Below are 12672 nucleotides of genomic sequence, written 5' to 3'. Positions count from 1 at the left end.
AAAGGATGAGTGAGAACTCTCAACCATCGTCGACTAGCTCATCCATAACCAGATGTCCTCAAGTAACCCCCACGTGCCTTATATAATAACCTCTTTGTTTTTCCAAATCAGGATGGGATCAGGACGGCACAGGATCCATCGTGATGCTTTTCCCCATCACACAGACTCTTTTTTTAATATTTTAAAAAAACGTATTGAAGTATAGTTTATTTACAATGTTGTGTTAATTTCTGCTCTGCAGCAAAGTGACTCAGTTATATATAAATATATTCTTTTTCTTATTCTTTTCCATTATGGTTTATCACAGGATAATGAATATAGTTCCCTGTGCTTTACAATAGGAGTTGTTTATCCATCCTATATATAATGGTTTGCATCTACTAATCCCAAACTCCCAACCCTCCCTCCCCCACCCACACCTCCTTGGCCATCACAAGTCTGTTCTCTACGTGTGAGTCTGTTTCTGTTGCGTAGATAAGTTTGTTTGTGTCATGTTTTAGATTCCACATATAAGTGATATCATATGGCATTTGTCTTTCTCTTTCTGACTTACTTCACTTAGTATGATCATCTCTAGGTCCATCCATGTTGCTGCCGATGGCATTATTTTATTCTTTTTTTTATATAAATTATTTTATTTTATTTTATTTATTTTTGGCTGTGTTGGGTCTTCGTTGCTGCACGCGGGCTTTCTCTAGTTGTGGTGAGCGGGGGCTACTCTTCGTTGCGGTGCGTGGGCTTCTCATTGCGGTGGCTTCTCTTGTTGCGGAGCACGGGCTTTAGGCGCGTGGGCTCTAGTACTTGTGGCACGTGGGCTCAGCAGCTGTGGCGCACGGGCTTAGTCGCTCCGTGGCATGTGGGATCTTCCTGGACCAGGGCTCAAACCAGTGTCCCCTGCAATGTCAGGCAGATTCTTAACTACTGCGCCACCAAGGAAGCCCCTCTTTTTTTTTTTTTAGTACATCTTTATTGGAGTATAATTGCTTCACAATGCTGTGTTAGTTTCTGTTGTACACAAAGTGAATTAGCCACATGCATACATATATCCCCATGTCCCCTCCCTCTTGAGCCTCCCTCCCACCCTCCCTATCCCACCCCTCTAGGTCATCGCAGAGCACCGAGCTGGTCTCCCTGTGCTGTGCAGCTGCTTCCCTCTAGCTCTTTTACATTTGGTCGTGTATATATGTCAATGCTACTCTCATTTCGCCCCAGCATTCTTTTTTATGGCTGAGTAGTATCCCATTGTATATATATACCACATCTTTATCCATTCATCTGTTGATGGACATTTAGGTTGCTTCCATGTCTTGGCTATTGTGAATAGTGCTGCTGTGAACATAGGGGTGCGTGTATCTTTTCGAATTATGGTTTTCTCAGGGTACATGCCCAGTAGTGGGATTGCTGGGTCACATGGTAGCTCTATCTGTAGTTTTTTAAGGAACCTCCATACTGTCTTCCATAGTGGCTGCACCAACTTACATTCCCACCAACGGTGTAGGAGGGTTCCCTTTTCTCAACACCCTCTCCAGCATTTATTATTTGTAGACTTCTCTTTTTTAATATAAATTTATTTATTTATTTATTTTTGGCTGTGTTGGGTCTTTGGTGCTGCACGCAGGCTTTCTCTAGTTGCAGCGAGCGGGGCCTACTTTTTGTTGCGGTGCGCGAGCTTCTCATTGCGGTGGCTTCTCTTGTGGGGGAGCACGGGCTCTAGGCGCGTGGGCTTCAGTAGTTGTGGCACGTGGGCTCGGTAGTTGTGGCTCACCGGCTCTAGAGCACGGGCTCAGTAGTTGTGGCGCACGGGCTTAGTTGCTCCGCAGCACGTGGGATCCTCCCGGACCAGGGCTCGAACCCGTGTCCCCTGCGTTGGCAGGTGGATTCTCAACCACTATGCCACCAGGGAAGCCCTGTAGACTTTTTAATGACGGCCATTCTGACCGGTTTATCACACAGACTGTTGAAGCGTCTGGGGGCAGTTTTCCTGTAGAAGGTTGCGCTCTGATTCGGGCGCTGAGGCTGCTTGGTGTTATTTAACTTGTGCCTGTATCCCGCCTGCTGCCTATGACCTGAAGCGAGCTCAGGGGCTTGATGAGATCCAGGTTAAACCCTTTTGACAGGAATACCTCCTATTGTGTCACATCAGGCCCTGCTGTTAGTGATGTTAAGGACATAATTACCAGATGTCCTAATCCTGAAGGCCCATTGCCTCCCCCTTTGTAATTCATCAGTAATCTGTAGGGTGAGACTTTTGCGCCTTGGAAGTAAACTGCTCCCCACAACTTTCAGTCAGTGGTTTTCAGTGCCTCAGTGATCGTGCCTGAATCTGTTCTGTTGGGGCTGCCACGTGGTGATTTTCTCATCTGGACATTCCTTCCGCAAGTCTTAGCTGGTACTCTTCTGTCAAGAAGGCCGCCCCCACCCCCTTTGCCTTTTTTTAGGAACACTCTTGTTTCATGGATTTTTGTTGTGGTTCTTATTGTTCAGATGTTATAATCAATTATAAAATTAACAGATTTAATTACACTTTTGTAGAATAGAGTAGGAGAATTTGCTTGCCATGTACATATGCCAGATAAATGGTTAAGATGCCTATTATCAAAGAATTCCTCTAAATTGTTAAGAAAAAGGTTTTTAAAACCCCAAAGACAGGGACTTCCCTGGTGGTCCAGTGGGTAAGACTCCATGCTCCCAATGCAGAGGGCCTGGGTTCGATCCCTGGTCGGGGAACTAGATCCCGCATGCATGCCGCAACGAAGAGTTAGCATGCTGCAACTAAGAAGTCCGTGTGCCGCAACTAAGACCCGGTGCAAGCAAAAAACAAAACAAAACAAAAAACCCCAAAGACAAGTGGACAAAGAATAGGACCAGGCAGACAATTCAGAGAAGAGGAAATGGAAATTGTTGATGACCATGAAAAGACGCTTAGCCTCAGAGTCATCAGGGAAACACAGATCTGAAGAGCAAGGTACTGCGTTCCTCGTTCAGTAGCAGAAAGTGAGCTGATGACTCGATGCTGGTGAGAGTGGCGCAGTGGGTGTTCCCATATGTTGCTGGTGGGGGAATGAGGGGGCAGGGAATTGCTGCCTCCTATTTGGAAAAGTAATCAGGCATTATCCATGAACATGAAAAATTCATATTTTTCTTTGAACCCCACTTTTCTACTTTGGGGCATGTAACCTGTGGAAAGAAAACACATAGGTGGGACTTCCCTGGTGGCGCAGTGGTTAAGAATCCGCCTGCCAATGCAGGGGACACGGGTTCGAGCCCTGGTCCGGGAAGATCCCATATGCCGCGGAGCAGCTAAGCCCATGCGCCACAACTACTGAGCCTGCGCTCTAGGGTCCGAGAGCCACAACTACTGAAGCCCACGCGCCTAGAGCCCGTGCTCCGCAACAAGAGAAGCCACCACAATGAGAAGCCCGCGCGTAGCAACGAAGACCCAACGCAGCCAAAAATAAATAAATTTATGAAAAAAGAAAAAGAAAGAAAGAAAACACATAGGTACACAGGTGTTGATTACAGCCTTGCTTGTAGAGGTTTAAAGACAAAAAAGGAAGCAACTTGAATGGCCCTCAGTAGGGCAACGGCTGGATGACGGATGAGTGAGGCCTGTACCCAGGGACTGGGGAGGCCTGCTAGCGTATTGTGTTAGCAGCGGCTCCTTGCTCCCAGGCCGGGCATTGTGCTGAAACGCTAAGTCCAAGTCCTAGCATTGGGGCTTTGGGGACGGGAGGGGACACTCATTCTGGAAGCTTCCATGTGAAGGAAAGGGAAGGGGGCAGAGGATCAAAAGCAGCTTTCCCAGCATGTTGTGAATGTGCTTTTATACTGTCAAATATAATTCTAAAAAGAAGGGCAAAGTGCGTGTTTATTAGACGAGTCCCAGCCCACTTTCTTCTTTTGTGTCCCGCGCAGAGCTGGAGTTGGAAAGCTGTTGTGAACCCCAGTCAGGCTGTGTGGTGACCCAGAGCCGCTGCAGGTGTGGAGGCTCGGGGGCCTTTGGGGGCCCGGATTCAGCCGGGAGAGCGCAAACCCACGCGTTTTTCTGGCGAGCCATTTCTTCCCTCACCCAGCCCTCATCCCTAGGTGAAACACTCTTCTGTTTCTTCTGTTTTCTTTGTAGTGTATCCTCTACAAACATTTTAGGAAACAGGGTGAAATGTACATTTTGCAGAAAAATAGAGGCAGAAAAAAATCACTGCAGGTCCTAACCGCCAAGTTGGCCTCTGTCCTCATTTTGATATGTTCCTTTTTCCTTTTTTATTTATTTATTTAATTAATTAATTTATTTTTTTGATATGTTCCTTTTCCCCTGCGTTTATTTACCTGGGTCCATGTTACGTACAGTTTTGTATCTTGCTTTTTAAAAAAAATGATCACAAGTATTGCTGCTGTGCTGAGTAAAAAAGTCTCTACAGATGTTATTTTATTATTTACTTATTTATTTGTTCATTTATGGCTGTGCTGTGCAGCATGTGGGATCTTAGTTCCCCGACCGGGGATGGAACCCGTGCCCCCTGCAGTGGGAGGTGGAGGCTTCACCACTGGACGGCCAGGGAAGCCCCTGCAGATGTTGTTTTAAGTGGCTGCATGATGTCCCACCATCTGGAGACACTGTCGCTTACTCCCTTGTTTCCGTATTGGTGGACACTCTGGTTGATTTCACTTTTTTGGAAGCTGGACTTCTTTGGGCCTAAACCTTTGTGTCCACGTCAGACGGTCTCTGTTGGAGTCCCTGTGGCTAATTTAGTACGAGGGGCAAAGGGCTGAGCTGCTGGGGAGGGGGGTTGGGCACATGCACGCTTGCCAGCACTGGGCCTCACGGACACAAAAGTCATGTTAAGGCTTTGGTAGGTGAGAAGTGGAACTTCATTTTTATTTTATTTTATTTTTTTTTATTTTTGGCTGCGTTGGGTCTTCATTCCTAGTTGTGGCGAGCGGGGGCTACTCTTCGTTGCAGTGCATGGGCTTCTTATTGCGGTGGCTTCTCTTGTTGCGGAGCACGGGCTCTAGGTGCGTGGGCTTCAATAGTTGCAGCACGTGGGCTCAGTAGTTGTGGCATGTGGGCTCTAGAGGGCACAGGCTTCAGTAGTTGTGGCTCGAAGGCTCTAGAGCGCAGGCTCAGTCGTTCCGGCGCACGGGCTTAGTTGCTCTGCGGCATGTGGGATCTTCCTGGACCAGGGCTCGACCCCCTGTCCCCTGCATTGGCAGGCGGATTCTTAACCACTGCGCCACCAGGAAAGCCCTGGAACTTCATTTCTAATTTCTGTTTCTTTGAGTCCCAAGTGAGAGCGAGTGATTTCCACGTGAATTGGCTGTTGTACTTTCTTTACTTTGTCAAGATTTTATTTATTTTTTTTAGCGACATCTGTGTGCTTTGCATGTATTAGTGATATTAACCCATCAGCATAGTCCCATTTTTGTCCACGTGTTGATTTCCCTTTAGTTATATTTCTCTTAGGTTTTTTTGTGGGTTTTTTTTTTACAATTTTTTTAAAAATCGTTCAGGACCTTATTTTTATGCAGTGAATCTATCGATCTTCTCTATCCTTTAAATCCAGGAACCTTGTTGCAAACTGTGTCCTGCCTCCCCCTCTCCCGGGGTCCAGCACAGCTTCCCCTGCGGCTCGGCTGTAGCTCCTCGCAGACTCCGCGGCCAGTGGGCTTCCCCGGCTGCCCGGCCAAGCTGTGCAGGGCTCGGCGAGGTTGGGGCGAGGGCTGGTGGCTGAGGTCTGAGGCCTCGGGGAGGAGGTGGGCTGAGTGAGGCCGTTGCACAGAGGAGCACAGGTGAAGGTGCCGGGAGGGGAGGTGGAGAAGACCCGCCCACGTGGGGTCTACAGGCTGTGGACGGGCGTTTGTGAAGACGGTTTGCAGGGACCCCTCCACCTCTGCCCTGCGTGTCGTCCCCACTGCCCAGTTGTTGCTGACGGGCCGGGGACCCTTGCTCTCTGCGCAGGGGTTCTGCTGGGGGCTCCTGGTCGGCTCTGCCTGTGGCGTAAGTTCGAAGCACGGCAGCTCTGCACACGGCCTTGACCTCTGCGCCCGTCTCATCTCGCAGCCGAGGGCTGTGGGGAGGCTGCAGTCGGCCACGCGGCCTCCGGGGCTCCCTCCTGGGTGGCCTCCCTTGAGCGCCCATGCGGTCACCAGGGTTCCCTGACGCCGTTTCACAGCGATGGTGTGGCCCGGGGGCCCAGGCCTGAGAGCTGACGGGCCGGTGGGGTGGTGAGTCCTCAGGCTGAAGACAGATGAGAGTAGAATTAAGAGGAAAGCCTGGGTCCCTGATGCCTCTGAGGTCGCCCGTGCAAGGTCTCTCGCCGCCGCAGAGATGCGCTGCGTCGCTTCCTACCTGCCGGCCGCCCTCGGGGACAGCACCTCCCCCAGCGCCAAGGACATCAAGAAGATCCTGGACAGCGCGGCACTGAGGCGGACGATGACCGGCTCAACAAGGTCATCTGTGAGCTGAACGGAAAGAACAATTGAGGGCGTCATTGCCCAGGGTATTGGCATGTTGGCCGGCGCGCCCGCTGCCGGGGCTGTGGCCATCTCCACTGCCCCAGGATCTGCAGAAAGACGAGAAGGGGGAGGAGGCCGAGGAGTCAGACGATGACGTGGCATTTGGCTTGTGCCACTAGAGTCCTGCTCCCCTGCAAATACAAGCACCCTCCCCCACCTTTTTTTTTTCTGGCTGTGCCACGTGGCTTGCGGGATCTTAGTTCCCTGACCAGGGATCAAACCCGGGCCCCCGGGCCCTCGGCAGTGAAAGAGCGGAGTCCTAGCCACTGGACCACCGGGAATTCCAAATAAAACCCTTTTTACATTAAAAAAAAAAGAGGAAAGTCTGAAACTCAACCGCCAGGCGCCAAAGCTCTGATTGCCACTCCCAGTCGCTCTGTGACGCGGGAGGGCTGGTGGGACTGGGAATGCTTGCTGGTGTTGAGCAGAAGAGTGTGCAGGTGGACCGGCTGCATGGGACGGGGGTAGCCCTGTGCCCCCAGGGGCCTCATCGGGTTGTCCCCGCCCCACTCCAGTCCTTGTGTGGCCCAGGCAGCGCTGGACAGTGGACCCCCTGCGGGGGGAGGTGGGAAAGGTGTGTCTCACAGTAGGAAATTAACTGTCACATGTTGCTGGGTACCTGAAGGGCTCAGGAAGATGGCAGTCGCCCAGGGAAGTGTCTTCACTGCGGGAGGGTGGTCTGACCTCAGGCCCGGGCTGGCTGCTCTGGGCTCTGTCTAATGGCATGAACGTGAGGTGTGCCGAGGGTCCCTCAGCCCCAGACAGCGCCCCTTTGGCCTGTTGAGGTGGCTTCTCCTTTGTGAATGCCATGCGTACCTAGCAGGGCTGGCTCATGAACCAGTGTCAGCCCCTCGTACTGATTCAGGGCTGGGAGAGTGGGATTTGGGGGCAGGAGTTTGTTTGGAAGGTGGGTGACGAGGAACCTTGGGGAGTCTTTTGGGAAGGAGGTTCCCTTGCTGGGAAGGGCAAGGCTGGGCCGCCCCGATGTGGGTACCAGGGCTCAGCAGGCCTCAGGGCTCGGGGCCAGACAGGTGGCCTAGGTTGGAAGGTCAGCTTCAGCCACCTACCAGCCCTCACCTTAGGCACGTTACTTGGCCGCTGTGCCTCAGAGTCCTCATCTGTAAAACGGGGAGATTAACAGTACCTTTCAGGCTTCCCTGGTGGCACAGTGGTTAAGAATCCGCCTGCCAATGCAAGGGACACAGGTTCGAGCCCTGGTCCGGGAAGATCCCACGTGCCACGGAGCAACTAAGCTCGTGCGCCACAACTACTGAGCTCACGTACCACAACTACTGAAGCCCGCGCGCCTAGAGCCCGTGCTCCGCAGCAATGAGAAGCCTGCGCACCGCAAAGAAGAGTAGCCCCCGCTCGCCACCACTGGAGAAAGCCCACGCACAGCAACGAAGACCCAACGCAGCCCCCCAAAAACCAACCAAACAAACAAAGAAACAAAACAGTACCTTTCAGGACTTCTCTGGCGGTCCAGTGGTTAGGACTCCAAGCGTCCACTTCAGGGGGCACGGGTTTGATCCCTGGTTGGGGAACTAAGATCCCGCATGCCGCGAGGCGTGGCCAATAAATAAATATTTCTTTAAAAAAGAAGACCAGTACCTTTCTCAGAGGGGTTAAGTGGTTTTGTGTGTGTGAAGTGCTCTGAGCAGAGCCTCTCATGTTCAGGAAGTGGCCGTTATTATCGGGTGACCAGTGCCGTCCCCTGTGGCTGCTGCCTTGGGTGTATAGGGCACCAAAATGGCTCTGCCGTCCCCAGGGCTGGCCGAGTCTGGCTCTGAGCCACAGGGGCAGGTATCTGTGACCTTTCTGTGCCCGGGAGCTCAGGCCCCCATGAGGTGAGAGCCGATTAGATGTTAGCATCTACGGAAGACACGAGGTGAACTGGGGACAGTGAGAGGAGGCCGGGACGTCCAGGAGGGCTTGTGGTGGCAGCGGGCCTGAGCTGAGTGCTCACCGACGACTCCCGCCGGGCTGGCGGCGGGGAGGGAGGTAGCCTCCACGTCCAGGCCCTGCTGGTGTCAACCTGGGTCTGGCCTGAGAGGTGTGTGGCTTCCTTTGATGGGGAGCCCATCCAGAGGCCTCCCGGGGTCTGGGCACGTGTGTTGGATGCTCGGGGCAATGGGCAGGCTTGGCCTTGCCAGTGGGGCAGAGCCCTGGGCCTCAGTGTAGGCCCTGGTTTCAAAATTGATGATGGGAAATCAGATGCTTTTATTTATTTATTTGAAACTTCATTTTATTGAAGTATAGTTGATTTACGATGTGTTGATTCCTGGTGTACAGCAAGGTGACTCAGTTACACGTACATATATTCTTCCACCCGTTCTTTTACATTATTATTATTTTGGCCACACTGAGCAGCATGTGGAATCTTAGTTCCCCGACCAAGGATTCAACCCGCACCCCCTGCAGTGGAAGCGCGGAGTCTTAACCACTGGACCGCCAGGGAAGTCCCTCCTTTTACAATTGTTTATCACAGGAGATTGAATATAGTTCCCTGTGCTATACAGTAGGACCTCGTTGTTTATCTGTTCTATATAAATAGTTTGCATCTGCTAATCCCAAACTCCCAATCCATCCCTCACCCACCTGGAATTCAGATGCTTTTAAACTTTTGTCCATTAGACTCTCAAACTACCTGTCTTTGTTCTTAGTAGTGTACACTGACCCTCAGTCCCCCTTGCCCTGAGACCCAAAGCTTGTGCATCTGTACTGGGGTTCCCAGGTGGGGGCACAGCTCCTCCGTCTTACAGCAAAAACGGCGCAATTATTTGAATACTGTGTTGTCGTCCCTTTATGAAACTATTTGACTTCTGTAAGAAAGATGAAGCAAACTTTCATTAGCCTGTTGATGCTGCTGATATGGAATGAAGGCATTTTCAAAGCCTGTTGGACTGGAAGAGGCAGATTTTTAGCTCATGGGATTTGGCCGGACCGTTGCTCAGTTTTGAAGGTAGAGAACAACCTTTAAAAATGGATGAGGGCTTCCCTGGTGGCGCAGTAGTTAAGAATCCGCCTGCCAATGCAGGGGATGTGGGTTCGAGCTCTGGTCCGGGAAGATCCCACATGCCGCAGAGCAGCTAAGCCCGTGTGCCACAACTACTGAGCCTGTGCTCTAGAGCTCGTGAGCTACAACTAGCTGGGGCGCACAGTTCATGCTCAGCAAAGATGCACGTTCATTCATTCATTCACTCGTTCATTCACAGAATCATTGCACACCACCTGCGTGCCCTGCCGAGTTCTAGCGGGGGAGCATTAAACACACCAGAAAAATATCCCAGAGGGATGAGTGTTAGACGAATATTGTGACAGCTGCGGACAACTCCTGAAACTTGTAAGGAGGCCGGTCCTGCAGGCCGCCCGTGTGAGTGGCGGGTCGTTGGCGGGGGCAGCCCAGGGTCTCTGCGGACTCCCTAATCCCCAACCCGGTGACCTGCAGAGAGGACAGAGCTTGCTAGAGACCTGCGGGCCTTGCGATCCTCCGGGTGTGACACTCGTCGCCTCCCTCAGCTCAGTGATCGAAGGGCTTGGCCAACCCGCGTGGCCACTCACCGCCGGGCCACTGCTGGGGTCCTTACCGCCTTGCTCGCCGCACAGCTGGAGGCCACCTGGCTGCAGGAAGATGTGTTGCTGCCACCTTGTGGGCAAGAAGATGCCGACCGGCGTCGGAGGGCCCTGCGGCTCTTGGGACCACTCTGGCGGCGGGAGGAAGCCGCAGCCTTTGGCTTCCAGCAGAAAGCCAGCCCATCCTGGGCTCTGAGAAGGACCTCCACAGGCTCTCTGCGGCTGCTGCGTGGCCTCACCAGGGCGCGCCTCGAAACTTATCAATGGATCACCCAGCAAATATTTGAGGGAGACTAGGTACAAGGTTCTGTGGGATTCCTGCGCCAGAGGCCGCCCTTCTTTTCCCCCCACCAGTGCACCGCTTCTGTGCAGTGCCTCACAGCTCATGCCTTTTTTATGCAGGGGTCTTCCTCTTTCTCCCTAGACACCCTGGGTTCAGCAGTGCACCCCTGCTGCCCCAGGCCACAGCTGCATACACAGGCGCCCTCCTCTCTCAGGTCCGAGCAGCCAGTCCAGCTCAGCCAGCTCTAGAGTCGGCCCTTCTTCTGATTTGCCTGCGCTCAGAACAGAAGGGGGTGCTCAGTGCTCAGCCTCTGCGCGCTCAGCCTCCAGGGAAGCGTGTCCATCCTCACCCAGGATGCACGCTGCAGGCATTGCGAGAGAGTGCGTCTTTAATTCCCCCAGAAGCTTCTGTGGGGTCTCACCCCTACACGACAGGTTCAGCCTGGTGTTTCTGATGACCTTAAGAGTCAGAGAACTGACACGAGGGCTAGTTTTATGGGATTTCTGTACGGTTTACGTGGCCCCAGCCCGATGCTTTTTAGGATCGTCCTAGTTTCCTTTGGGCTGTGTTGAGTAGTAAGCTGTTTGTCACATGTCTCTGGAGTAGAATCTTGCAGATGGAACACAGAGACCTTGTCCCTGACCCGGGCGGGGGTGTGTGTGTGTGACACCAACAAGGAGACAGGTGTGTGCCTGCACCGATCTCCTTTCTGGGGTCTTTGGCTGATGTCCTGGGACATTTATGTGCAGGCAGGTGCCCTTCTCTGTCTAGTTTCCCTGAGTCAGGAAAGGTTTCTAGGAAGCAGGAATAGGAAGGAGGCAGCCCCATGAGGAAGAGGAAGCTGTCCCAGGTTTGGGATTGACCCAGTCTGAGCATTTCGCCTGGACCGATTCTGCAGGTACAAGGGGAGTCAGGAGCTGGTGTGTCCTCTGAGAATGTGGCATGTTTTTTCACCTCCTGGACTGGGCACTGCTGCATGTCCTGTAGCCCGTGTGTGTGTGTGTGTGTGTGTGTGTGTGTGTGTGTGTGTGTGTGTGTGTGTGTGTGTGTGTGTGTGTGTGTGTAACTGGGGGCCTTTTACTCTCCTATCCCAGCCTGCTCCTCGCCCCCTGAGGCTAGCCAGTTGGGTTCTGAAGCAGCCCATCCCCTGTTCGGCACCTTGTCCCCCGTCCCCCCTCAGTCCCCACTTGTCTCTGATAGCTGCTGTCCTGTGCTTGCATTTTCATTGGCTTGGGGGGAGGGTTTGGAATGAGCAGGCTTCTTCTCTGGGGGAGGGGTAATCCCCTACCTGTGTGTGAGAGAGGACAGAAAGACAGATACGAAGATAGGGAAGTTCAGCGTAGGAGACTTAAACTTGGGAACGTGAGTCAGGATTCCTGGGTTGCATTCCTGTCTCCACGCCTGAAGGAGCCTGGGAAAGGCTCTTCTGCAGGAGCGACTCTTACGTGGGGGTGTGCATCCCGGAGAGGAAGAAGTCATCCTCGTTGTTGTTAATAACTAGTCCCAGGAAAATACGTAATCAGCCCCGGGGGCCTCTCCAGGCCTGGGAGATCCAGCCCAGGACTTGGGAGTTTCCAGCTCTGGGTTCCCCAGGAGCACCTAGGATGGAGAGGCCCTGCCTTTCTCAGGCATTCCCCCACCCCAGCCCCCTCAGGAATGTGCCACTTTTATCTTGTACTTTGCTTCTGACCAGGACCCTGGAATTCTAAAGCTGAGAGGGACAGGAACGTTGGGAGTTGGGTTGGACTGGGGGTGGAGGAAACCTGGGAGTATCACGTCTTTAAACGAAAGGCAAGCCCCACTCATCCTTGCCACCTGCCTCAACTGGTTTCTCCTGATCTGCTTGGGGTCCTTGTGGATTATGGTAAACTGGCTCATCTCCAGCGCCTTGGAGAGGACTGATGTATACACTGCAGTGGAGAGCACAGCACGGCAACTACCTGCCCCCTGCCCCCGTCCTGAAGTCATCCCTGCATTTACTGTCTGCTGCAGCCCACACACGTGAAATTCACAGGGCATCGGTGCTGAGCGTCAGGCTCCAACCAGCACTGCAGTCTGAAGCTTCACCTCTGCACAGCCTCTGGACAGGAGGTGAGAACCAGCCAGCGGGTGGAGGCTGGAGACTTCAGGGGCTCAGAAGTGAGTCACTCGTCCAGAACTGTATGGTCCAGGTCCAGAGGTTCTCTTTCGATTTTCTGCTGCCCTTGGGCAGGACAACGCTTAACCTACTACAGATGATTTTATAATCTCCAGGGAAGAAGACAGCCTCGGTCATTAACAGAAAAGCTGACTAAAACATACAG

The 12672-nt window shown here is 52.7% G+C and overlaps 1 protein-coding gene across 3 annotated transcripts in view; it reads left to right on the top strand.

The window, feature by feature from the left end:
• Positions 1–12672, top strand: part of AGAP3 (ArfGAP with GTPase domain, ankyrin repeat and PH domain 3) — a gene marked incomplete at its 5' end in the record, with an annotated part of 55920 nt that overhangs the window by 13794 nt on the left and 29454 nt on the right. The gene's annotated exons all lie outside the window — the stretch shown is intronic.

Source organism: Grampus griseus, assembly GCF_964374135.1.
Source record: "Grampus griseus genome assembly, chromosome: 9".
Classification (NCBI taxonomy): Eukaryota; Metazoa; Chordata; class Mammalia; order Artiodactyla; family Delphinidae; genus Grampus; species Grampus griseus.
Note: the sequence above shows the minus strand (reverse complement) of the source record. Positions and strands in the feature narration are given on the sequence as shown.